Consider the following 25,110-nt stretch of genomic DNA (forward strand, 5'->3'; position numbering starts at 1 on the left):
AACTAGTAACTCAATCCAGCGCCAGTTCTTTATTCCTACTGTTGTACCACCTGCCGCCAAAAAAAACCACCTATCGTAATTGTTGATTAAATTTAGCATTTTAGTTTCTTCCTGTGATAATGGTTTAGTGAGGAGTTGACTTGCTTACCTCAGCAGGTTTGCTGATTCCTGTGTGTCTATATGCTCTGGAATACAAAGCCTTTGTTAACTGGCTGCCTTAATACTTTGTGGTGAAGTGTTTCTGGAGAAGCAGATGGGACAGAGATGTAGAATTCAGAGCAGAGCGAAACAGGGTAGATTTTCGGTCGTTCACATTGAACAGCAAATTAAAAATTTCTCCTGACCTGTCTGTACCCCTGTCTGTGCTGCCATTTTGCCATGCTTGTAAAATTTGATCTTATTGCAACTTCTCAAAAACTGGACACCCCATGTGTCTCTTATGCAAAGTCTAGTGGTGACCTCTGATTGTGTTTTCCTAGGAGCATAGCTTTAATTCCACTTATATCCCTCCTTCCCTCTGAGGTGCTTAAGGTGGCTCTCTGACCCTCTCCACATTATCCTCACAAAAACTCAAGATTTTGGATTCCCCCCCTCCTGTGGGCCAGCACAGCTATATTTTGTGTGTGTGTGAAATGTATTTATTTTATTCATGAAAACCTCCAAGTGGTTGCATAAAATAACCAATGAAAGAAGATGTTAAAAAACAAGTTAGCCTAGCATTTATTAAAATAAAAACAGCTGTGTTAGAAAAATGAAACAACATATGAAAATGAACACAGCTTCTAATGTATAGTTCAAAACTGCTGATTTTACGCAGTGTACCTGTGATGAAACAATACAGGTTTGTGTTGTGGATAGATCTTCAGTCAAGCAGGAGATAAAACAGTTTTCCTGGATTTCCAGTAAAAAAATGCTATTGGCTCCTAATATTGGCCAGTGTTATGTAGCATTTCCATGCGCTGCTCTGGTTCGCCATGCTGGCCACATGACCCGGAAGCTATACACCGGCTGCCTCGACCAATAAAGCGAAATGAGCACCACAACCCCAGAGTCGTCCGCGATCAGGGGTTCGCGGTCAGGGGTACCTTTACCTTTATGTAGCGGTTAGAGTGTCTGGCTAGGACCTGGGAGGCCAGTGTTCAAATTCCCGCTTCGCCTTGGAAGCTCACATGGTGACTTTGGGTCAGTCATCGCCTCCCAGCCTAACCTACCTCACAAGGTTGTTGTGGGGATTAAATGAGGGGGTGAAAACGATGTACGCCACCTTGAGCTCCTTAGAGGAAAAGGTGGGGTAATAATAAAATTATTTCTATTATTATTATTATTTGTAACCAGCCCATCTGCTGGGTTGTCCCAGTCACTCTGGGCAGCTTCCAACACACACAAAAGCTTAATAAAATGTCAAATATTAAAAACTTCACAATACAAGGCTGCTTTCAGATGTGTTCTAAAAGTTGTGTGGTTCTTTATCTCCTTGACATCTCATGGGAGGGCGTTCCACAGAGAGGGTTCCACTACCAAGAAGGCATTCTGCCTGATCGCATATAAATGCAATCAATAATTATTGTTCAGATACAGTTACCCTATTACATGCTTGCACTGGAGCTGTAAAACAACAGCTTGGTCTCAGAGTATGACTGAAGCAACTTTCTCCAGCCTGATACCATCCAAAACTTCTAGAGGGCACCTAATAGGGGAAGGATGGCCTGCAGGAATGTGATGCGAAGTTCTTGAAAGTAAGCAGCTCTGGGACGGCTCAGGGTTTGGACAGGAGGCAACAAAGAAATAATTCTTGGTTCCTAGATGTAAAGTATTACGTGATCCTGTGTACAGGGCACAGCGAAAAGTGCAAAATGGGCTGTCAAGAAGTACCAAGGGTCTCTTTGGGAATGAGCAGTTGGACCTCTTAATACCTGCAGACAAACAACATCTGAAAGAGGAATTGGAAAACAACCACCACCAGGGATATATTCACATTTCCAGGAAGTGTACAGTTGTTGCAGAGGAGACACTGTGTGTGAGAGAGAGAGGGGGGGGGAAATACAGTGGTACCTTGGGTTACATACATTTCAGGTTACAGTCTCCGCTAACCCAGAAATAGTGCTTCAGGTTAAGAGCATTGCTTCAAGATAAGAACAGAAATCGTGCTCCAGCGATGCGGCGGCAGCGGGAGGCCCCATTAGCTAAAGTGGTGCTTGAGGTTAAGAACAGTTTCAGGTTAAGAACGGACCTCCGGAACGAATTAAGTACTTAACCCGAGGTACCACTGTAACTTCCAACTTTTGTCATATTTTACTTTGATATATGGCATCTTCCCTCTGTCAGATGAGACCATTTCTCTCTCTAGCCCACTCCAGGATTTCAGGGAGAGAGAGAGAGAGGTGTTTCAAATGGCTTGCAAAACTGCTTCTTTAAACAAAAAAATAAAACCCAGTTCTGGCACCTCTCAGGTGGACGCCATTCCAAGAGAACGAGGGAGGCGTTCATGGTGAGTTCCAGAGCACCTCTTTTTCTAGAAAAATAGCACTGCTTGTAACTTTAGAACTCATGGATTTCCGATGAAGCTGAACGTGGAAACTTTCAGGGCAGATTTTACAAAGTATTCACGCAGCACATAATTAGACTATGGAATTGGCTCCCACGGGAGGCAGCAATGGCCGCCAATTGGGTTGCCTTTAAAAGAGGATTCAACCAGTTTAGGGGTGGGATAGGGCTATCCATGGCTACTAGCTATGATGGCTGTGCTCTGCCTCCATGGCTGGAGTCTGTATGCTTCCAAATGCTAGGAGCTAGAAACCACAGGAAGGGAGGGCGCTTTTGCTCATGGGTCCTGCTTGGGGGGCTTCTCATAAGCACCTGGAGACCCATTGTGAAACTAGATGGGCCATTGGCCTGATTCCGCAAGGCTCTTCTGTACTCAGATGGAGCGATGATGACCTGACTTGCTAGAAGGCAGTTTCCGATGTTGTGTCTTGGCATGTTTTAAGAAGCCATAGCATCACAGAACAGATGCCAGCGCTGAATCCTGGCTTATTAACACCCCTGGCAGATCTGTGAACAAATGTTATGACTCCCGAGCTGCCTCCTGCTTTCAATTGCATCATGGATCGTTCTGAGCCCGGTCACCTTTTCTCAGCGGCTGACTAGCGGTCAACATACACAAACCCCAGCCTGCTGTGCAACAACAGGAAACGCTCATGACAAAGGGCCACTTCATGCACTTCTTGGCCTGGAACAATTGTTCATTGATGGGATTATTCTCTGCTCCTCTCACATGAAGAGACTACTTCTCCAAACAGCGTTTGGCTTGCTCTAGTTATTGCCAGGTATGTGAACTGCAGCTTCTCTCCAGCTCTTAACAGCTTGCTCTCAGCTTGTTGCCATGATCTCTGTGACTGGGCGCTCAGCACACATTTAAAGCACATGACTTCCCCAAAGAATCTGGGGAACTATGGTTACTTAAGGGTGCTGGGAACTATAGCATTGTGAAGGGGAAAGTACAGTTCTCGGGATTGGGGAGAAGCTTTATGCTATAACTTGTTTTAATTTTTATTATGTATTTTGTGGTTTTATATCTTGATTTTATTATGTAAACCGCCCTGAGACCCCTGGGTATATATAACAATAATATATTATTGTTATTATTATTGTTATTATTATTAACAACAATCAGTGCTTTTTCTGGGGGGACGCATACCCCTAAACATTTTGTGAATCTTTGAGGGGCAGTATTTCAATATGAGTAGGAAAATGAGAGTACCCCTGAACATTTTTTTAGAAAAAAGCACTAGTAATAATAATAACAATTAAAAAAAACATGATATCAATGTATGGTGTGTACGCAACCTGTATCCCACTTCTTCCACTGACATCCCTCCCAAATGTCTGCAGAGATGAAACACACCCCCTGCCCCCCAGTTTAACATAGTTTAACAGCAACAGCAGTTTAACAGTTTAACCACAACAGCTCATCATACGCTGAGGAAATAGGTGGATTAATCCCTCCTCTTTTCTGGATCTCTGCTATGCTGGTAATATCCAGCTATGCTGGTACTATCTAGGCTAGTCCTGTGACAGACTATCAGGGTCCAAGAAGAGGCTTCTACGAAGGTGTGAAACCCACGTTCTTTGCCAGTGGGGAGATTCGAGAACTGAAGCAAATCAGAATAGGGCAGGATATCAGCAATCCAACTTGCATTTGAGTGGCGGATCACAATACAGCACATGCAAAAGGTCCCAGGTTCAGTCCCTGCCTAGCATCTCCAGTTCAAAGGACCAGGCAGCAAATGATGGGGGCAGCCAGAGCAGACGCTGTTGGCCAAGACTGACAGCCTGATATGGCAGGGGCGAAACTAGGCTTTATTTCACCTCGGTCAAAGACTCAGTTTGGCACACCCCATGCACATTTGTGTACACACACAGGCTGGGAGCCTCAATGGCGCTCCTCTGGAGGCTTCACCCCAGGCAAAAAATGTGGCTACAGCTCTGGATATGACATAGGGGGAGACAGGTATGACCCAGTGTATTTATTCTGAGAACAAGAGGAGAGGGCTATATATTGTTTCCTGGAAGCCTCTCGCTGGTACTTGAGTGAAACATGAAACTGAGCAACATGGACCTTTTGCCTCTTACGGGGTTCTTAAGTCATGCTATCCCGATTTCTTCCCTGATCTCCAAGAGCCAGCAAAGCTGAACATCTCCAGAGAACTCTTAATGCCAATCCGCAGGGACAGGAAAAAAGAGCTTCTACCCTATTGAAAAATAAATCCAGAGGGCTGGGGTTCTGTCTGCTCTGCAAGATTGCACAATTTTATATTATTTTTACACTGTGTACAGCCTGTGCGCACTACCAGCCTGTTCTTGTGCCCTGTTTTCTTTTGCTTTCTTCCTTTTGCTCCAAGGCTCATGTGTGGCACATGTGTGCACATGCATGCACACGCCTAGCTGCATGTGCATATTGACACACAGTGCCTGGGGTAAACAGAATAATTGGACTGCCAGGAATTAACTTGCTTGTCATACCACTAAACATTTTTTTTTAAGTCTCGTGAGTTGCATAATTAGCATTAGACATTGGGTGTTGTTGTTTTAAGACTATGCTGCCATCTTGGGGCATGCTTCCTTTTGTTTTGTTGCTAGGGCTTTGATATGCTGCCTCAGCACAGAAAGCCCTTCAAGCCCTTAAGATGCTAAAAAACCTTCATAGCTACACTTTTGGAAATTGGAAATTGTCATTCTACTCAGATCCGTGCATAATCTTCTGGCAGCAGGACAGGGATGCAGAGAAAGGAGACTGAGAGTATGGCCGTAATATTCATAATAATGATAAATTAAACTATTTATTCACATTTATATCCCATGTTTTCTCCAAGGAGCTGAAAGTGACACCCATAGTTTTCCCCTTCCTATTTTCACTTCACAACAACCCTGCAAGGGAGGTGTCTGGCCCAAAGTTACTAACAAGCTTCTTGGCTGAGTGGGGATTTGAACAAGGGTCTCCCACATCCTAGTCCAGCACTCTGGCAGCCTAGTGTAGTGGTCAAGAGTGGTGGACTCGTAATCTGGTGAACCGGGTTCGATTCCCCGCTCCTCCACATGCAGCTGCTGGGTGACCTTGGGCTAGTCACACTTCTCTGAAGTCTTTCAGCCTCACTCACCTCAAAGAGTGTTTGTTGTGGGGGAGGAAGGGAAAAGGAGATTGTTAGCCGCTTTGAGACTCCTTAAGAGGAGTAAAGGGATGTGAGTGGCACTATGGGTTAAACCTCAGAGCCTAGGGCTTGCCAATCAGAAGGTCGGCGGTTCAAATCCCCGCAACGGGGTGAGCTCCCATTGCTCAGTCCCTGCTCCTGCCAACCTAGCAGTTCAAAAGCACATCAAAGTGCAAGTAGATAAATAGGTACCGCTCCAGTGGGAAGGTAAACGGCGTTTCCATGCGCTGCTCTGGTTCGCCAGAAGCAGCTTAGTCATGCTGGCCACATGACCAGGAAGCTGTACGCTGGCTCCCTTGGCCAATAAAGCAAGATGAGTGCCGCAACCCCAGAGTTTGTCACGACTGGACCTAATGGTCAGGGTTCCCTTTACCTTTACGGGGAGTGAAAGGTGGGATATCAAGTTGAAACTCTTCCTCCTCCTCTTCTTCTTCTTCTTTCTCACTCAGTAGGGTAACTCGGTAACTCTCAAAGCGGTTTACAGACAATACAGCACAGAAATAAAACAGAAAGTGCAAATCAACACGTCAATGAAAGTGCTTAACATCCGTAATAAAACAAGAACCGATTACTATACAAATTGAACGGGGGATCAGCAAGGATACAGCTGGTTCCTGAACAGGGTGGCAAGGTTCTGAATGAACAATGGAGCTGGGCAATTTGTTCAGATAGTCACTAAAGGAGCTACACTGATTGTCAGCTATGTTTCAGGCTAGAGCCATCAAAGTGCATTAGGTTCTCTCAAACGGGGGTTTAACAAGCTGCAAAGTGGCAAGCCCTGAAATCATCCCTAAACTAGCAAACGCAGGGCGATAATAGGAACTGCACTGCCAAAAACAACTGTCTGTAGGTTAAGCGGCCTTCATTCTATATTTGATACCTTAGAATTCTTATGACACAAGCTACGGCTGCACAACCCTAAGCAGCGCTCAAATACACAATGCTGTTATTGTTATTGTTGTTTTGTATTGTTTGTATAAGCACAGGATTCAGCAGCGGGCACGAAACTGAGCACGCCAACGCTGTTTTTAATTTGTTTGCTTTTAAAAAGCAAGCTCCTAGCCCTTTCTGCTTGGAAACGCGTGAGTAATACCTGGTGAGGTTTCAGAACCAGAAAGAGGACTTCCAGAGACCAGGGAATACTCCTCCTGCACTCCTTACCCCTCCCTATGATGAACGTATTAGGCAAAGTAATAAGATATATGCACTTTGGAGTCATTTGCATTTTTAATAGGTGACCCAGATTTCAGAATTCCTTGGTCCTTTGGAACAGAATCCTGACAGCTTTAGCTAGAAAGTAGGTCTGCGGTTTTCACAGTACTGTACATTTGGGCAATGGAAGTTGTTCCGTAGGGCCAAGGGGCCATTGTCCCCAAAGCCATGGCCTGCCTTCAGTCAGCCTTTACCCACCTGCCTGCCTTAGAACCAGTCCATGGGGTTTGCCCTGGCTGCCACCTTCCCCCTCCGTAGACTCAGCCTTGCCTTTGTAGAACACAGCAGGGAGGAGGATCGGGTCGAAATTAAAATTTGTTGCCTCTGCCTGCAATTGGCTCTGGCTCCCCCTGCAATTGGACTCTGAAATATACTCAAAGTCGAGAGTGGATTTCATGCTCTTTATTCAGCTCATAGTGGTGAGGAAGAATGAAAGTCCCCTCAAAGTATCTACTTTATATACATTATTTACACAATGGGCTGCACGTGATTGGCTAATTCCGGAATTCTCCTGTAGGCCAATCAGGTTGTGGATTCACTTCCATCTGGAGCCAGATTGGGTGGCTCCTGCAGACCAATCATACTGCTGCATTGTTCTAGGACCAATCAGACTGCTGCATTCTGAATCCTATTGTTCTAGGACCAATCAGACTTCTGCATTTTGGATGCTATTGTTCTAGGACCAATCAGACTGCTGCATTTTGGATCCTATTCAACTCAGTACATAACAGACTCCTTGCTTTCTGCCCTTCCAGTTCCAATGGGCACCACCTACCACTGCAGTTGAGTAATGTGCCAGAGTAAGAATGGGGCAGCAGAGTGCAAGCAGTGTTTTTCAGAGGCAATTGGTTCAGGTGCCATATTAAAGCTCAGCTCCTTCCCATGCAGCTGTGCTATGTTGTTGTTCAGGATGACATAAAAGGGGAGGGAAATGTCTCGAGTTAAAGGTACGCACTGCTAGGCTCCATGCCCTCAGATGCTTGTCGGTCAAACCACATTCTCTGCTGCCACTGCCAAGTGAAGTGAGATAGGGGCCTCCCAAGGAGAGAGCCTTTTTGGTAGTGGCACCCCAGCTGCATAAAAGACTCCTCAGAGAGGTTCATCTGATGACTCTGCAGTGGTTTCAATTTGAGGCAAAGACCCAGGCTTTTAAACTTTGTAGGAAACTCTGTTGTTTGTAGGAAACTTCGTTTGTTGTTCCCCTAACCCAGGTTGTAAACTGTGTATAGCACTGTCCTTGCAGCAGCAAAGGTTTACACACTCTCATACATTTGTATTTTATTGTTTATTATTAATTTTAATTATTGTATTTTATATTGTCAATATTTTCTTTCCCCTCCTTCCCTTCCTTTTTATGGAAGGCATCCAGGGAATATTTACTGATGGGTGACTATACAAATTTAATTAACGTATAACAAAATAAACAAACATATGTCGATACAGCTGCGTGCTGAGCAGCTTACAGAATGGAAGTGGTATGGTCGCCTACTTGAATGTCCTGCAATCTCTGTAAGAGGAACAGGCAGCATTCTTGAGTGGTTGCTTTAAAAAGTGCTGGGAGCCACCATATTTATTCCCCACAATGCCCTAGGGCAGGGGCGGGGACCTATTTCATTCCCTTTTCATCAGATAAGAAGGTTCTTCTGGAGAACCTTCTGAGAGCAGCATCCCGGTGGTGGGTGGGGCTGCAGGAAAAAATAGGAGGAACAATGCATGACTGTTATACAGTGGTACCTCGGGTTAAGTACTTAATTCATTCCAGAGGTCCATTCTTAACCTGAAACTGTCCTTAACCTGAAGCACCACTTTAGCTAATGGGGCCTCCTGCTGCTGCCACGCCGCCGGAGCAAGATTTCTGTTCTTATCCTGAAGCAAAGTTCTTAACCTGAAGCATTATTTCTGGGTTAGCAGAGTCTGGAACCTGAAGCGTATGTAACCTGAAGCATACCGGTATGTAACTCGAGGTACACCACTGTACCTTTGTTATGGTAGGCTACTTTCTCTGCCATGGGTGTAGCCAGGATTTATGTTGTGGGGGGCAGGACACCCACCTGTCATCATCCTCTGTCTGGATTTGTCCAGCAGATTCGGAATGAAATGTCTCAAAAACAGTTGTTTTAAATCACTCTCTTTTGACCCCAAATGCTGGAGGTTACAGCAGGTCAGGAAAGGCTACACATAGGACATTTCCCCCATAAAGTACCTATAGAAGAGGATGGAATAGCTGTGCATAATTGGACTACTCGGACCCCACACTCCACCTTCTTCATCCCACAAAGTTGGCTTGGTTTTCTTTTGATGCCACTCCTGCAAAACGGAGGAAGATGCGTTTCAAAACACAGAAATGTTGTGAATGGTTCTCCGTTGGGTTGCCTCACAGGCAAGCCAGCAAGAAAAAACAGACAGCTCTTCATTTCCTGTCTCTGTTGCAAAATCCAAGCGGAGTTGCAAGCCGTTCCCCCCAGCATGGAACTCACACCCACCTTCATAAGCCCCTGTGGGGGGGGCGCTGGCACCCCCGTTAGTTGGCGCTCTGAGTCCCTAAAGGTAAATAACTATTCCAAAGGTAAATAACTATTTACTTTTAATAAAGGTCAACAACTTTGGGGGTTCTATCCCTAAAAAAGGTCAAAAGGACAACAACTTTGGGGTGTCCCCCCCTAAAAAATGGTCAACAACTCTGGGCAACCTAGGGGTGCTGGGCAGATCTTTGCACCCCAGCGCCACATATGCTTAAGACGGCCCTGTGTGCATTTTACAGCAGGTTAGTTTCTTCACACACTGACACACATCTTGGCCTTCCACCCAGGCAAGGACACATTTCTAGCCAGGCAAAAGCACCAAAGAGGGTGCAAAGTAGAGCCTGGAAGTGACCCAGGAAGGTGAGGATTAGTGTAAGCAGCTTAAATCAGTAGTGCTTTTGCACTTCACTCAAGGTGCAGCAAAAAAATTAAATTTGACCTTGGCCCTGGTCCTCCCCTCAAAGGGCCAGGATGGGCTTCTTCACAGAGTTGCGCTTTGGTACTCCAGCGTTTCTTACTGTATGAAGGCGGCAACTCAACCCTGCATTGAGTACCCCTTGTGTAAAAGGCATTGCTCTGTTTTCTGTTCCGAAAGATGAATGCAGCTTTGTGGATCTGCATGGGTGGGTGTGTTTGTTTGACTTGACTGTTTGGCTTGGGTGACAAAATCCAAAGGTCTTTTGTCATCTTCCCTGTGGTAGCACATTGCGCAGCCAAGATTTGCAATATAGTCAAGAATATCTGTTCGCTCAGGCCAGGGACCCATCTAGTCTTGTATTTTCATGCAGGCTAACCAGGGCATGAGCAAAACAGCACTCCTGTTAATGAGCCCCAGCTTCTTGCACCTGCCTCTGTCATACTGCCCTCTGATACTAGACTCCAATAGATAACTCTCATGAGTAGTAGCCACTGATAGGCTCATCATCCAGGAAATCCAAAGCATTCCTGCACTGCAGGGTTTTGGACTAGATGACTCTCAGGGTCCCTTCCAACTCTATGAGTCTATGAATTTCTCTAATCTTCTTTAAAAACTGTTCAACATAGGAACATAGGAAAAATAGGAATCTGCTCTTATACTAAGCCAGACCATTGCCACATCTAATTTAGTACCAGGCAACTCCCCATTTCTGCAGGGGTTGCGTTCTCGGTTAAAGTACACATTAGCGGAGCATGCTTAAGCCTGCCCTGCCCCATTCCACCCCCATTCCTCCCTCTTCCAGGTCCAAAACAACCCGTGCAATTGGAATGAGTTTATACAGAATATAGTATGTTATTGATAATCATATATGTATATTTGCTCCCAGTACATTTCCGAGCCTAATTCAAAGTGTTGGTGCTGACCTTTAAAGCCCTAAACGGCCTCGGTCCAGTATACCTGAAGGAGCGTCTCCACCCCCATCGTTCTGCCCGGACACTGAGGTCCAACGCCGAGGGCCTTCTGACGGTTCCCTCCCTGCCCTGCGAGAAGCCAAGTTACAGGGAACCAGGCAGAGGGCCTTCTCAGTAGTGGCGCCTGCCCTGTGGAACGAACGCTTTTAAATGTTTGATGCATTACTGTATTTTAATATTTTGTTGGAAGCCGCCCAGAGTGGCTGGGGAAGCCCAGCCAGATGGGCGGGTATAAATTAATAATAATAATAATAATAATAATAATAATAATAATAATAATAATAATAATAAATTATTATTATTATTATTATTATTATTATTATTATTATTATTATTATTATTTTAAGGCTTGGTCTCTCCCACAAATGCAAGATGACTCTGGCTGTTAATTATTTCAGATTTATTGCTAAAACAACAAACTAAGACGGAGCTCCTCCACTCATCATCCTCCCCAAAGATGGAGTTGCCCAGACTGAGCTCCTTCCCCAGCACAGAAGCCTCCACCTTCTCTTCCGGTATCTTTCACGCATCTCTGCCACTTTTGAAATCCTACAAGATTCGGCAGAGCGTATTTTCTGTATTCCAACATCTTGCCCACTATCGTAGTTCTCACACATCTGTCTGTCCCTTTGGTCAGAGCTCAGATTACAGCTGCTCTCCCCCTCCTCTCTGCTTTCTGCTGCTAACTGTTCTCTCCCTATGCCTGCTCCTTCTTCTCCTGTCAGCATCTGAGCTTCGCTGACAATGCATTAAGACAATAATAGTACTTTAAAAGTTCTCTTTCCAAAGTTTCCCAATTCCCGGAGCATAGGAAAAAAATCACACATTCCGTAAGTTGAAATTGGTTCACTTACAAATTCTTCAAAGGTCTGGTTCATGTGTTTTTCCATACATCAGTAAAAAAAAGTTGTGTTGGCAGTAAAACTTAGATCTTACAAAGTGATCAAAGTTCCTAAATTATTGGTGGCTGGTGATAGCCATGCAGTCTGAGCAGGAGCAAACAACTCAAACCTGTTGACACAGGTTGCTTCTCAGGGTAGACTGGAGGAGAACAAATGCTTTATTATCTAGTTCCTCCCAAGGTGCAGGGGGACATAGCTAAGCCTGGTAGGACAGCTTACTCTATGGTATTAACCCCTTCATGCATTGCTTAGACTTAAGCATGTTAGTTATATGAAACTGGTTATCTCATAGGGACCACAGTATTAACTGGGAACAGCTAATACAAGTGGAGAGCAGCAGTGCCTTTTCCCACCCAGATTCATGGGTGCCAATTTCAAATACTGGTTCCTGTGCCTTGGCATAGTAGCAATCATAGATGCTTCTCTTTCGTTCTTCATCAAAGGAGACCACTAATGCTGAACTAGTGCAACGGCCAGGATAATGAATTACATCATCATTGTCAGACATTTCTTGTACCAGACAAGATGGATAAAGGAAGAGAAACTGACATTCATTCATTCATTCATTCATTTATATATCTTTTTAGGTCACTCCTGGCGATAAACTCTAGGCGATGCGCAGTATGCAAAACAATTAAACAATTAAAACACTTCAAAGACTACAGAAGATCTTGATTCACAAGATCCTTGTCATCTTGGTTTTTGCAGTGTGGCAAGGTGACCTCTTCAAGGTAGCAGTCTTCAACACAGCCACACATCATTGTATTGCAGGCATGCCAGCTCCCCGGTATCTTCTCAGAGCAGACAACACAGATAAGATGCAAATCAGATGCGCATTACAAATGCATCAAATCCACACTGGTGGCAGCTGCAGATGTTCGCTCCATCTAAATGTGGAGGATAGGCAGAGAATATGCATCTGGTGTGTGTGTTGAGGGAAGAGCCCTATAATCTTTGAAAAAGAGTCAGGCAGTGTATTTTAATTAGAATTAATTTACAACCTTAGCATCTCCATTCTGGAGTTTGCAATCAATTTTGCAAAGGTGTTTGAAGAAGCCCTCAGGCACTCATCTATAAGCTCAGATGGAACACCAGACCATTTCAAGGCACAATATATTGCTGTGTATGCACTTTGCAGCCCTCCAGTGATACAGATCTTGCACCCAAGACTGTGCCAACCTTTGTAGACTTGTGGGCCAAAATAAATTGGATTTTTGAGCCGATGCTGTGGGGGCACCACACCCTCAGGTTGTGCCCAAGAGTGCTACCTTGGTGCTCACCTGTTCTGCTATATTCCTATAGTGCTAACAACTTGCTAGGCACTGTGCAGGAGAATGTGACAAGTGCCACAACACCTTCCCAGAAGGCTTGCAGTCAAGAATGGGCATAACAGACAGGGAAAGTGGGAGACAGATCACAGATCTGCAACGCACGGGGGAGTGAGGTGGAAGTAAAAGCTCACTGTTGTGCCACAGTCAATAGACTCTCCACCACCACCACCCTGACCTCCCCCCCACTTTATTGCACATATTAGTTGCAACATCAAATGCAGCTGAAGACTAACGCCGCAGACCGTTAAACAGATGGCTTCAAATATCACAATGCAATAACAGATGGTAACCACCAACCCCTGCCTCTTCCGACCAAATTGTTGGATTCCAAGGAATGAGCTTCATTTTGAGCCTGGGCAAAACAGGGTTCAACCATAGACCCTGTTTTCAGCGCTGGGTTTAGCCTGAAAACGCAGGCATAAAGAGAGCACGCCTCCGAGTGCAGAGAACTTTCCCCTTCTCACCAAACAACTACATCCCTTCCAACATTTCACAGCTAAAGATAGAAACAAGCTTTTAACACCCTCAACACCCACACCAAGGGCTACTTGCCCAAGCCTCTCCAAGGCCATTTACACATCTGCTTTCGTGACGTGATCATTTACTCTGCAACAGCAGGTCCTGTGCTATTTTAAAAGTCAATAAAGTGTGCAGTCCTTTGGTTAAATATGTGTTGGAGAGGGGAGAGGTTTGTCCAGGGGTAGGCAAACTGATGCCCAGGGGGGCCAGATCCAGCCCAATCGCCTTCTAAATCCTGCCCGCGGACGGTCCGGGAATCAGCATTTTTTTACATGAGTAGAATGTGTCCTCGTATTTAAAATGCATCTCTGTGTTATTTGTAGGGCATAGGAATTTGTTCTTTTTTCCCCTTCAAAATATAGTCCAGCCCCCCACAAGGTCTGAGGGACATTGGACTGGACCCCTGCTGAAAAAAATTGCTGACCCCTGGGTTTGTCCTACAGCAAGGATAGGGAACTCTGACCATTGGCAATGCTGGCTAGAGCTGATAGGATTTGGAGTGCAAGAACATCTGGAGTGCAACAGGTTACACAAGCCCTGTCTGACAATCTGCTATCAACAGTTCAAAAGGCTGTCTTGGAATCAGGCAGAATGGCAAGCTGTGTGCAAGTGTGTGTAAGTCTTCACCTATGTGCATTTACATGCATGTCAGGGAGAGAGAAGTTAAAGTGAAAGGGAGGGGGGAGATTAAACTGACTGAGATGCCAGGGTGAGAGCCAGACCCAGGAGAATGCCATCTCTAGGAACTCACACCAACAACATTTTTACCAGCCTGCCGTCACTGGAGGTAGGCTGTCCTTCCCTGGCAGCATTTACTAAGCAGAGACTGGATAGACATCTGTCAGTGCACTAGGTTGGAGGCTAGATTAGATGACCATTGCAAAAACAGGGGCAGTAATGTCCGCAAAATAGGGTCCAGCCCTAGTAAATAGGGCCGAATGGAACATATGTAATTGCCAGCACTCAGGGCGTGAGTCCCTTGGTAGATAGTGACTTATCGGAACTGTTCCTTGCAAAGTGCCATGTGCATAGTTTGTGAACAATCAAAGTAATCACAAATAGTGTAAATGGTTAAATATGAAGACAGGGGAGATACAGGTATAACTCCTCACCCAGCCAAGAAGCTGGGTGACCTTGGGCCAGTCGCTATATCTCGGTCACACTTACCTCACAGGATTGTCGTGAGGATAAAAGTACAGTGGTACCTCGGGTTACAGACGCTTCAGGTTACAGACTCTGCTAACCCAGAAATAGTACCTCGGTTTAAGAACTTGGCTTCAGGATGAGAACAGAAATCGTGCAGTGGCAGCAGGAGGCCCCATTAGCTAAAGAGGTACCTCAGGTTAAGAACAGTTTTAGGTTAAGAACGGACCTCCGGAACGAATTAAGTTCTTAACTAGAGGTACCACTGTAGTGAATCTCCACAGCTGCCAACTTGAGCTCTGTGGAGGAAAGGTGGGATATAAAAGTGATGAAAAAGCAAATGATCAAAGTACTCACATAGCTGGGGGTCAGAGGGTGTGGCTGCTGTGGACTCCCTGCAAGAAGCGGGATAGGGAAGCAGTGACATAAGAAGAGCCTACTGGATCAGGCCACTGGCTCACCTAGTCCAGCACCCTGTTCTCACAGTGGCCAGCCCACTGCAGGAAACCTGCAAGCACGACCTGAGCAAAGGTCCTCCAAATGTTGTTGGATATCAGCTCCAATCAGCCCCAGGCAGCCAGTGCAGCCAACAGGCAGGGAACACAACATCCAATTGGTCCCAGCTTCCCCATCTCCATTTTTTTGAAATTCAGCGTTGATACGTTTCAGTACCATTTTAAGGGGGGGGGATAGCTAAGAGGCAATCAGTCATCACAGCAGAGAGGAAAACACATGCACACACACAAACCCTGCACAAATGTTTGTGGTTTTGGAAACCATGCTGACTGCGAGGCAGAGATATTTGAAACTTAATTAGATATTCATTGGACTTTATTAAACTCCCAAACAAGGACATGAATGCCTTTGTTCTGTTGAATGCCTGCAGTAGATCATAATCAAGCTCCATTTTCTTCCACCCAGATCTGAAACATCCTTGAGTGAATAGAAAGCAGGGAGAGAGAATAACTTTGCAAGCAATCATGCTGGCCCCTAGCATGAGCACCAGCAAGTTCTTGTATATAAATAACCAGGTTCAGGAAAAGGCACTTTCCGCTTGGCTGTCAGAAGAACACAGTGTGAATCAACAGCTTTTTGAGCTGAAAAAGGGCCGCCTTATCCTTTCGGTTTGAAAGCCTTGCATCTGGTGCACTTTGACAATGACTGGACTTCATTCATACCCACCTGGCTTCACCCATTTCAGATGCCAGTCTGTCCTTCACACACACACACACACACACACACACACACTGCTGAAGGGGATGCCTGGTTTCTTGCAGGGAAGCAGCAGTGCTCAAATTATGGAAGGAAAGGTAGAGGAGCCCTTACTGAATTTCACAACTTCTGACTCCCCCAATTTCTTAAGAGCATTTCTAATCCCCTTCTCAGGACAAATGGCTCCCTGAACAGCTTACACCGATCAGTTAAAGCAGAGGTGGGAAACATCTGACCCATGGGTCAAATTTGGCCCACCAGCCATCTGCATTTGTCACACCAGGCTGTTCCCTCCCAAACCACACCCTCCAGCCCCATACCTGATGTCATATATGAGATGTCAGGTAGAAATGCTAATGCAGCTGGTCTGGGCAAAAAGCAGTGTTGAATTCCCCACCTATCAGCTGATGGATGGGGAGTTCAATCCTGCTTTTTTCACTATCTTTTTCGCCCCGCCTTGCAGACCAACTTTGACAGATGCGGAAGGCCAGCCACCTCTCAATCACCTGATGGCATGTGATTTGCAGGTGGGTTAAGGTTGGTCTCTGGGGACGCGGGTGGCGCTGTAGTCTAAACCACAGAGCCTAGGGCTTGCTGATCAGAAGGTCGGAGTTCGAATCCCTGCAATGGAGTGAGCTCCCATTGCTCAGTCCCAGCTCCTGCCAACCTAGCAGTTCGAAAGCATGTGCAAGTAGATAAATAGGTACCGCTGTGGCGAGAAGGTAAACGGTGTTTCCGTGCGCTGCTCAGGTTCACCAGAAGCGGCTTAGTCATGCTGGCCACATGACCCGGAAGCTGTCTGCGGACAAATGCCGGCTCCCTCGGCCTATAGAGCGAGATGAGCGCGCAACCCCAGAGTTGTCCACGACTGGACCTAATGGTCACGGGTACATTTACCTTTACCTAAGTTTGGTCTCAGGGTGGAGAGGAGATGAAGCTCTGGTCACAGAAGTCTTTCCCACCCCCAGCCTCTGCTCAGGGGCTGACAATCTAAAAAGACAGGACACAAAAGGAAAAAGGATTGGAGATGGAAGCCGGGGGAGGCAACTCGGACACCAATTGTTAAAGATAAAGAGTAGTTCTAATAATGACCAATTGTTATAGAAATTGTTCAAAGATAGGTAGAGCTGTCCAAGAGATGGGCGGGGTATAAATAATAAATTATTATTATTATTATTATTATTATTATTATTATTATTATTATTATTATTTTACTCACACCATGCCTTCCTCCCTCAAAAGCCTTCTGAAGACAGCAGCTACAGGGTCCATCACAGAAACAGACCTCCTCCCACTTTAATTCAAGTACTGAAGAGAAGCAATGATTCTTAGTTCAACCCAGAGATGCTTGAGGAATTTTACCTCTGCAAATCGTGGTGCTGACTGATCTGATCTGCACCTTCTTGATGAGTGTACCTAAGGGAATTTTCTACTACCTTCCATGCTTCCCAAATGTTGCAAACCTGTTCTTGCTTCAAAAAGGTATCAACATTTGTTTAGACATTTGAGAATCTAAGCTTTACTCAGAGTGGTACAGTTGGAATTAACGGACCTAACTTACTCATGTTCATTTATTTCAGTGGGTCTGATGCTGTGAGGAGGACTAGCACTGGACACAATCCTTGGAAAATACAACTATGATGCAGTCCTAAGTGTGATTATCCACCACTTTCAATGTTCTGCTGCCAGAACATTGGGAGGTGGGCTGAACTTAGCTCCCTACTCCCCTGTTTGCATTTTTCTTCCATTGGTTCTGATCCCATTCTGGACTGGTTTTATAAGCTACCCTTGCAGGTAAGGCCATGAAAGTCCCAATGCTACACCCTCGGCTAATAAAGTGAGATGAGCACCACAACCCCAGAGTCAGCCATGACTGGACCTAATGGTCAGGGGTCACCTTTACCTTTATACTATACTGGACCATCATACATCATTCTTCTTTATTAGTCGTTCTGAAATGCTTCCCAGAGTGGCTGGGGAAACCCAGCCAGATGGGCGGGGTATAAATAAATTTATTATTATTATTATTATTATTATTATTATTATTATTATTATTACCAATGTTATGGCATCACTGTAGTCTAGAGTGGCACTCCAGACCTATAATGCAACAAAAGTGGAACAAAAACCAAACAAACCCCAGAATATTTGCAGTATGAAAAGTTACGGGGTTTCATCAGGAAACCAAAGGACAAGCACTGTTTGAAAACAAAGCAGTATTCCTGCCCCCCCAAAATGTTGCAGCTACAAGCAGCTTTGAAAGCATGTATTACCACCCCAACGCCATCAAAAGCACAAATTTGTATGAATGAAATAAAGAAACATCTGGAGGGGGCCTAAATGTGTCTTTAAGGTATCACATGATTCTTTGCTCTTGCAGCAACAGAGTAACACAGCTACTCCTCTGGAAATAATTTTTAAAATTTATTATATTTATGTCCCACTTTTCCTCAATGGTTGTCGTGTGTGCCCGCCCCCCACCATTTACCCTGTATTTTAGTCTCACAGCAGCCCTGTGAGGTAGGTTAGGCTGAGAGATAGTGACTGGCCCAAGGCCATCCTGTGAGTTTCAAAGCTGAGTGGGAATTTGAACACGGGTCTCCCAGGTCCTGGTCATTGTAATGACTAGCCTCCCAGAAAAGAGCAACGGGGAAGAAAGGAAGAAAGGAAGAAGTCTCAGAAGTGGGTGAGTGCTACTTCTCCATATGAAGTGTCCAATTTGTTGATCTTTTATTAAGGTATGCTTAGTTTCTGGGCTTAACACAAAATACAGGTTTTGAGCTATAAATCTTCTGCAGCTCAGGACCCCCTGTATTTTGAGGACTGCCTCTCCCACATGAACTAATCTGGACACTACATTTGTCATCTGAGGCCCTTCTTCATGTGCCCTCTCTGTGGGAAGAGTGGAAGGTGGCGCCACAAGAATGGACCTTTTTAATGACTGCCACTTCTGGAATGCTCTCCACAAGGAAGCATGCCTGGCACTATTGTTGTTTGTCTTTAGGTGCCAGAGAAAAATGTACTTATTTACCTACTCTTTGGGTTTTTAATTGGGAGGGTAGTTAGATAGGTCACTGGTCTTAGTTCTGCTCATCTTTGAAGTGGGGTAGATAGGACTTGTTCCTTTTAAGTATATTTTCAGATGAGTATTCTAGCTTTCGTTTACTGTTGTTTTTATATTTGATTTTAATGTCTTTGCTAATTCTATTTTTAATGTGTCACTGTGAGACACCTGAGTGCCAAAATAATGCCAACAAATAAATAGAAATATGCTACTTCTCTAACATTGCTGGTGTTACATACTAATTTTAGCAGAGCAACTTTTAAAGCAAGCAATCAGAGATATATATATTTTTAAGGCTTCAGAGGTATCCCTAATTTGGTGGCAATTTTTTTTTTAAAAACATGCCTATCATTTTTAATACTCATAAAAAATGCAGGTGGCAGGCACCCTCTTGCCACACGCTGCAGATGATAACTGCTACAACGCACATGTGTAGCACTTAAAAGACGAATGAAGTATTGCAGAATTTTTTTTTAATTTGCAAATTTAATTAGCTGAGGGTGCAATCCTATGCTCAAGTTATGCCAGCCGCAGGATATGGCAGCATATCCCCTCACACAGATGTAACTAGACTATAGGATTTCGTGATCCAGCTCATAGGATGAATTGACTAAGATGTCTTTATTCAGGTGGCAGCCCTGATCTCGTTACCTTTCTAACCACCCTGAGAGCCCAGATAAATAAGACATGGTTAAAATACTAGTGCACAACTTAAGACAGCTTGACGTTCAACCTCATCTTTCCAAAGCCAGCCCACTCAGAGAGCTCAATAGCAATTGCAGACTTTAGTAAGCATCTAGCTAGGAGAAGCAAGTTCTACAGGTGAGACAGCTATCAAGAAGCCACATCTCTCTAGGGCTGTCATATTGTTTTATGGACAGAGACCATGTGATTTTAACAGCTGAAGGGTAGGCTGAAATCAACAGGTGAAGCTTTTTTCAGTCCCTGCTGGGGAAAGCTTCATGTAGCAAGTTATAACTGTATAACTGTTAAAGGCCCAGAAGATACGTTGTCTATTTATATATTTTAAAAGTGTCTTCCCTATATGAACTCTGCACACAGACAAGTTGGATCCTAAGCAGAAGATATTTCAGGTTGAGACTGAACACCGCAATGGGGCATAAAGGAGGCAGTGGTCTCTGGCATCTGAGTTATTAAAAGCTTTGCAGGATAACAACAAGCCCTGCTTACTTTGAAGGTCTCTCTTGTGGTGGGGAGGGTAGTGGCTTTCAAGAGCAAATGTGTCACTGACACATGCCCTGAGAACCAGCTCCTGCTATTCTGAAATTTAGCCAGCAAAAGCAAATAAACAAAGAAAGGAAGCTTGCCATTTCATCATAACACTTAGCAGTTCTGAGCTCTGCTTATCAAGTGCGCCACTGAAAAGCTTTCACGGGATGCTGCTGCCCCCTGCTGCCTGTTTTCTTCCAAAATGCAATTCTCTGGCAGCAATTCCAGATCATGGGTCACCAGCATGCTCCTATAGGGAGGAGTCTTCCCTGGCACTCGCAGAATGTGCCCATCCCCCTGCTGAAATAAGGCTTGTAAGAAGCATTCCTCTGTAGCCAATAAAACAGGTTGCGGTATGTGCGTAGTCATCACTGCAGTTTCTCTGGCTTGCAAATGTGTCCACAGGCACCGAGAGAGCAGAGACCCCTTTTCCAGAGGGTTTGTGCCAATTAGACTTCCTGCGTATGATCTGAGAACAGCTCTCCCAAAACTTTCTTTCTTTCTAGGTATCCATATTTTACTTATCATAAAAGCCAAGTCAGCCAAATAATATTTCAAATATTTCTGTACACCCCACCCCAACTTTTAGTGCATTGACTATATTGTGTCCAAAGGTTAATACTTATCCTGTGTGACCTGTTTCTATTGTTGTCCTCTCTGTTATCAAGGCTAACAATTATTTTCCTTCTGGGATCTGACAGAGAATTAAAGGGAATTGCCCTAAAGCCATTGTGCTTTGTTAACATGGTGATCCTCAACAAATGCACCCATGGACCCAAACAAACACAACTGGAACCTCCCACCTTCCCAAGTTTATTTGTTAAAAAATTAAATTTAAAGCAGCTGCAGTATGCACAGGAGTGTCACCGGGTGCTCAGAGCACTCAGGCCTGCCACAAATTTGCACAAATATTTGGGGTCAATAAAAATAAGCTGTGCACACATCATATGTTTTAAGTACATGACAAAGAATCCTTGCAACTGTACTTGCTAAGTGAGGTATAAACTACAGTTCCCAGGATTCTCTGGAGGAAGTCATGTGCTTTAAATGTATGGTGTGTATAGAGCTGGGGTAGGAGGCTGGGGTCTCAGCACTGCATTTTGCAGTGTGCTCAGTGTTTCCAAAGGGAAGGAAGGGGGCAGGATAGCTAAGCCCATAGGACCTGGGCGACCACCCTATCCAGGCAGCCTTATTGATGCATAGCAAATTGCTCAAAACAGAGTTCCTTCTGTTCAGAATTTGTTGTAGGCTGCTGCTAACCTGGGAGTCTGCCCTGTTAAACTTAACAGGGACTCAATTCTGAGTAGAAACGTATAGGTGCATCTGTCTCACTCATTATTAGGTATATAGGAAGCTGCCTTATACTGAGCCAGACCATTGATTCATCTAGCTAAATATTGTATACAGTGAACTGGCAGCAGATCTCTTCTAGCATTTCAGACTGGGGTCTCTCCCAGCCCTAAATGGAGATGCTAAGGATTGAACCTGATAATTTTAAAATGCAAAGCAGGTGCTCCCCTACCCCAAGGAAATTTCAGGATAAATTTAAAAATGTTCTAAAATGTCTACTGAGGCATTTGATGGCTAAAAGATACCTTAACATTAGTAACAGTGGGGCACGTGATCACTTTCAAATGTTTGTAATGTTCTTTAAATTGCATTATTTTAACATTTTGATGTTTGCCACCCTGGGCTCCTTTGGAAGGAAGGGTAGAATAGAAATAATAATAATAATAATAATAATAATAATAATAATAATAATAGGGTTGCACTTTTAGTCTGGGTTAAAATGGATGTTACTACAGAAAGACTTATTGGCTTGAATATAATTGAAGATTATTGGCTTGAATATAATTGAAGATTCTGAGTGTCAAACTAGATGTTCCATGATGAGAGGAAAGAGATCTAATACTTTCTCCCATGCCGTGACCCAGATCCAAAGCACACACACATACATCAAAGCTGCTGTTATCTGTGAAGAGAAAATATATATACAGGCACCTGTACTGCGCCTGTCCGCCTGGCTGGGAAGGATATGAATTCAATCAATCCCCTCTCCCCCCTATGCTGTGGCCCTGATCTAAACTGAGCCCCTTGTATCTACTTTTAGAAGATGAAAATTGCCTCAGGAGATCCAGTCACAGCACAGCATCCCTCACTGTGAACTCACAAGGCCTACAGAGGCATCCAGAGACAAGGCTCCTTCTTCCAAGTCAGACAACAATGCAGAAAATTATCAAGGCTGGAAAATTTGCACAATAAAGCAGGCTAGTCTCACAGGGGGCTTTCTGATTGTCACCTCATCAAATCCCTCAGTATGCAAAGCAGAAGGCAACAAAAAGATCCTTTTTTTGTCAAGTCATTAAGCTTCAGGAAAAGGAAAGGAAGTTGAATTTCATCAATAATATACAATGCTGAAATGAAGCCCTTTCAGAAGACTGGATGTGTCCTTCAATCAAACAACTTCAATGTCATTTTCATATCTTGCTGTGATTTCTAGTGATGTGTGCAAACCCATGCTGCCTGGCCCTCAAATCCATTCAGGCTTTTAAAGCTGGACCCAGTTTATTAATTTAAGCTGTTTATATACTGCTTAGTCACCAATGTTTATAAGTGGTGCACATAAAGATTACAAAAAAGCATAGAGTGGATAAAATCAATTAAAAGGAATCATACAAACAGTTCAAAATAAGGCTTACACAGTTAGGATGCAATCCTACCCAACCCATCCCACACGCTGGAGAGTGACACAGCTGTGGCTGCTTCTTCACAGGGGGTGGTGGGGGTGGTAGCAGAATGACTAAGCCCAATTTGTACCAAATTGGTATACAGCTCAAAATGGGTGCTGATGCCACCACATGACAGCACTGAGACCAGCTCAGAATCAAGCAGATCCTCTTGGCTAATTACGCTGAGATGTGATTGTTTGAACACAACTTCATTGTGTGTTTATAAATCAGGTCTGCCAGTGCTTGAGAATCCCAGTCTGATGAAAGAAAAGTACTCAATTGAATTATTACTTTACTGTGTATTAAATTTCTATACCGCCCTTCATCCAAGGATCACAGAGCCGTTATAACATAAAAAAGACAAAAATACATAACATAGTAACAAACATACACCCATTTAAAAGCCCAGATTGCTTAATTGGCCAAAGGCCTGGGAGAAAAAGTGTTTTTGCTTGATGCTGAAAAATATATAACGAAGGTGCCAGGTGAGTCTCCACAAAGGGGCACCCACTGCAGAAAAGGCCTGTTCTCATGTTGCCACCCTCTGGACCTCTCATGGAGGAGGCACAGATGAGGCTTGCAGGGTTGGTTCATATGCAGAGAGGCGGTCCTTGAGGTATTAGAGTCCTGAGTCGGTTATGGCTTTATAGGTCAAAACCAGCACTTTAAATTGGGCCCAGAAACTAATTAGCAGCCAGTGCTGTCGGGCCAGTGCAGTTACTGTGGCAATCCAGATGTTGCTGGAATACAATTCTCATTTTCCCTGACGGTTGACCACGCTGGCTGTGGCTGATGGGATTTGGAATCCAGCAGGTTTCCCATCTCTATACTCTCATTTTTTTATTATATCACTTATCATAGACGTGATCCCTAAGAAGAGATTCTAGGGCTAAGTGCTGCTATAAATTAAGCCTTGCGATACAACCAGTTAACAAGGAATTTGGGGGCATTTTAAAGACTCAACAGATTTATTGTGGCATAAGCTTTCATGGACCAGAGTCCACCACATCAGATGCATTCAGTTGGCAGATATATACATAAATGATGAACAGGTGGAGCCAAATGGAAACGAGGACTTCTACGCCTTCCAATTTGCATGAGTAATGACTGCACCTCTCACATTTTATGACCTTTTTGGCTCTGTTTTACAACTCCCCATGCAAGCATATATCTGCCACTTCATGAATATGATTTGACACTAGCTCACAAAAACTTCTGGTGCCACAGTAAGTCTATTAAAGGTACTATGGACTATTGCTTCTGCAGCAACAACTAATAGTGCAATATTACACCCAAGGCAGCAATCCAATGCACACCATCCTGAATACAGGGGGATTTCCAATTAATTAAACTTATAATGAAATGTGCTGAATGGGCTGCTATCCTGCCTAAGCCTACTTCCGAGGGAGTCTTGCTGAACTCGCTGCTAACGCATGTCAGTACTTGGAATAAACAATCTTGTTTCTCAGTAAATTTGCAGAGGATTCTTGCGCCGATGCAATCCTATGTACATTTACCTGGGAGCAAATTCCTCTGAGCACAGTGAAACTTGCCTCTCAAGGAGCACGCACAGAATTTCGTGGCAGAGATGCAATCCGGTGCACGTTGATCTGGAAGCAGGGCTCCCTGCATACACCGACAGTTACCCCCAGGAAAATATACCATACGGATAATCGTGCTTTTGACCGGGAGAGGAACCTTATCACAAGATGCCTGGCAAGGCGCAGCTGTAGCCAAGGGCCGCCCGCATAATCTGTAGGGGTACCAGAAAAAATAGTGAACGACGGGGCGCAGAAGGGGCAATGTGTATTTCTGCATATTAACGGGTGCGGGACGAGCTACATCCGCCCTTGGACGTACAGTACATTCACTACAAAGGCGTCGCCCGCGGTTGCGGCCTGCCCCAAAGCAGCGACATCTCCGAGCCGCATCCCGTTGCCATGACGCCCAGCCTCCATTTTTTCAGGCCGCGCGCGTCTCGGTGGGCGGGGCGAGGAGGGGAACGCGACGCACGCGCAGAACCCGCCTAGGAAAGGGGAAGCCGAAGGCAGGTCGCGTCGCAGGCTGTCACTTGCGGGGCGGGTGCGCGCATTTCTTCCCCGCGCCTGCGCGGAGCAGGGGGAAAGAAGGCAGGGCCTTGTCCTTTGCG

General features: G+C 44.7%; 2 long non-coding RNA genes across 2 annotated transcripts; one reads left to right on the forward strand and one right to left on the reverse strand.

The window, feature by feature from the left end:
- Positions 1-8,087: 8,087 nt before the first annotated feature.
- On the forward strand, positions 8,088-17,625 carry LOC309346241. Its single transcript, XR_014158513.1, has 3 exons — positions 8,088-8,599; positions 12,321-12,464; positions 17,519-17,625. It is a non-coding gene; the product is annotated as an uncharacterized lncRNA (long non-coding RNA).
- LOC309346257 lies at positions 15,451-24,967 on the reverse strand. The gene is made up of 3 exons (XR_014158534.1): positions 24,479-24,967; positions 16,842-16,928; positions 15,451-15,659 (listed from the first exon to the last, which is right to left on the reverse strand). It is a non-coding gene; the product is annotated as an uncharacterized lncRNA (long non-coding RNA).
- Between the last annotated feature and the right edge of the window lie 143 nt (positions 24,968-25,110).

Source organism: Podarcis erhardii (assembly GCF_964252035.2).
Source record: "Podarcis erhardii genome assembly, chromosome: 7".
NCBI classification, from domain to species: Eukaryota; Metazoa; Chordata; class Lepidosauria; order Squamata; family Lacertidae; genus Podarcis; species Podarcis erhardii.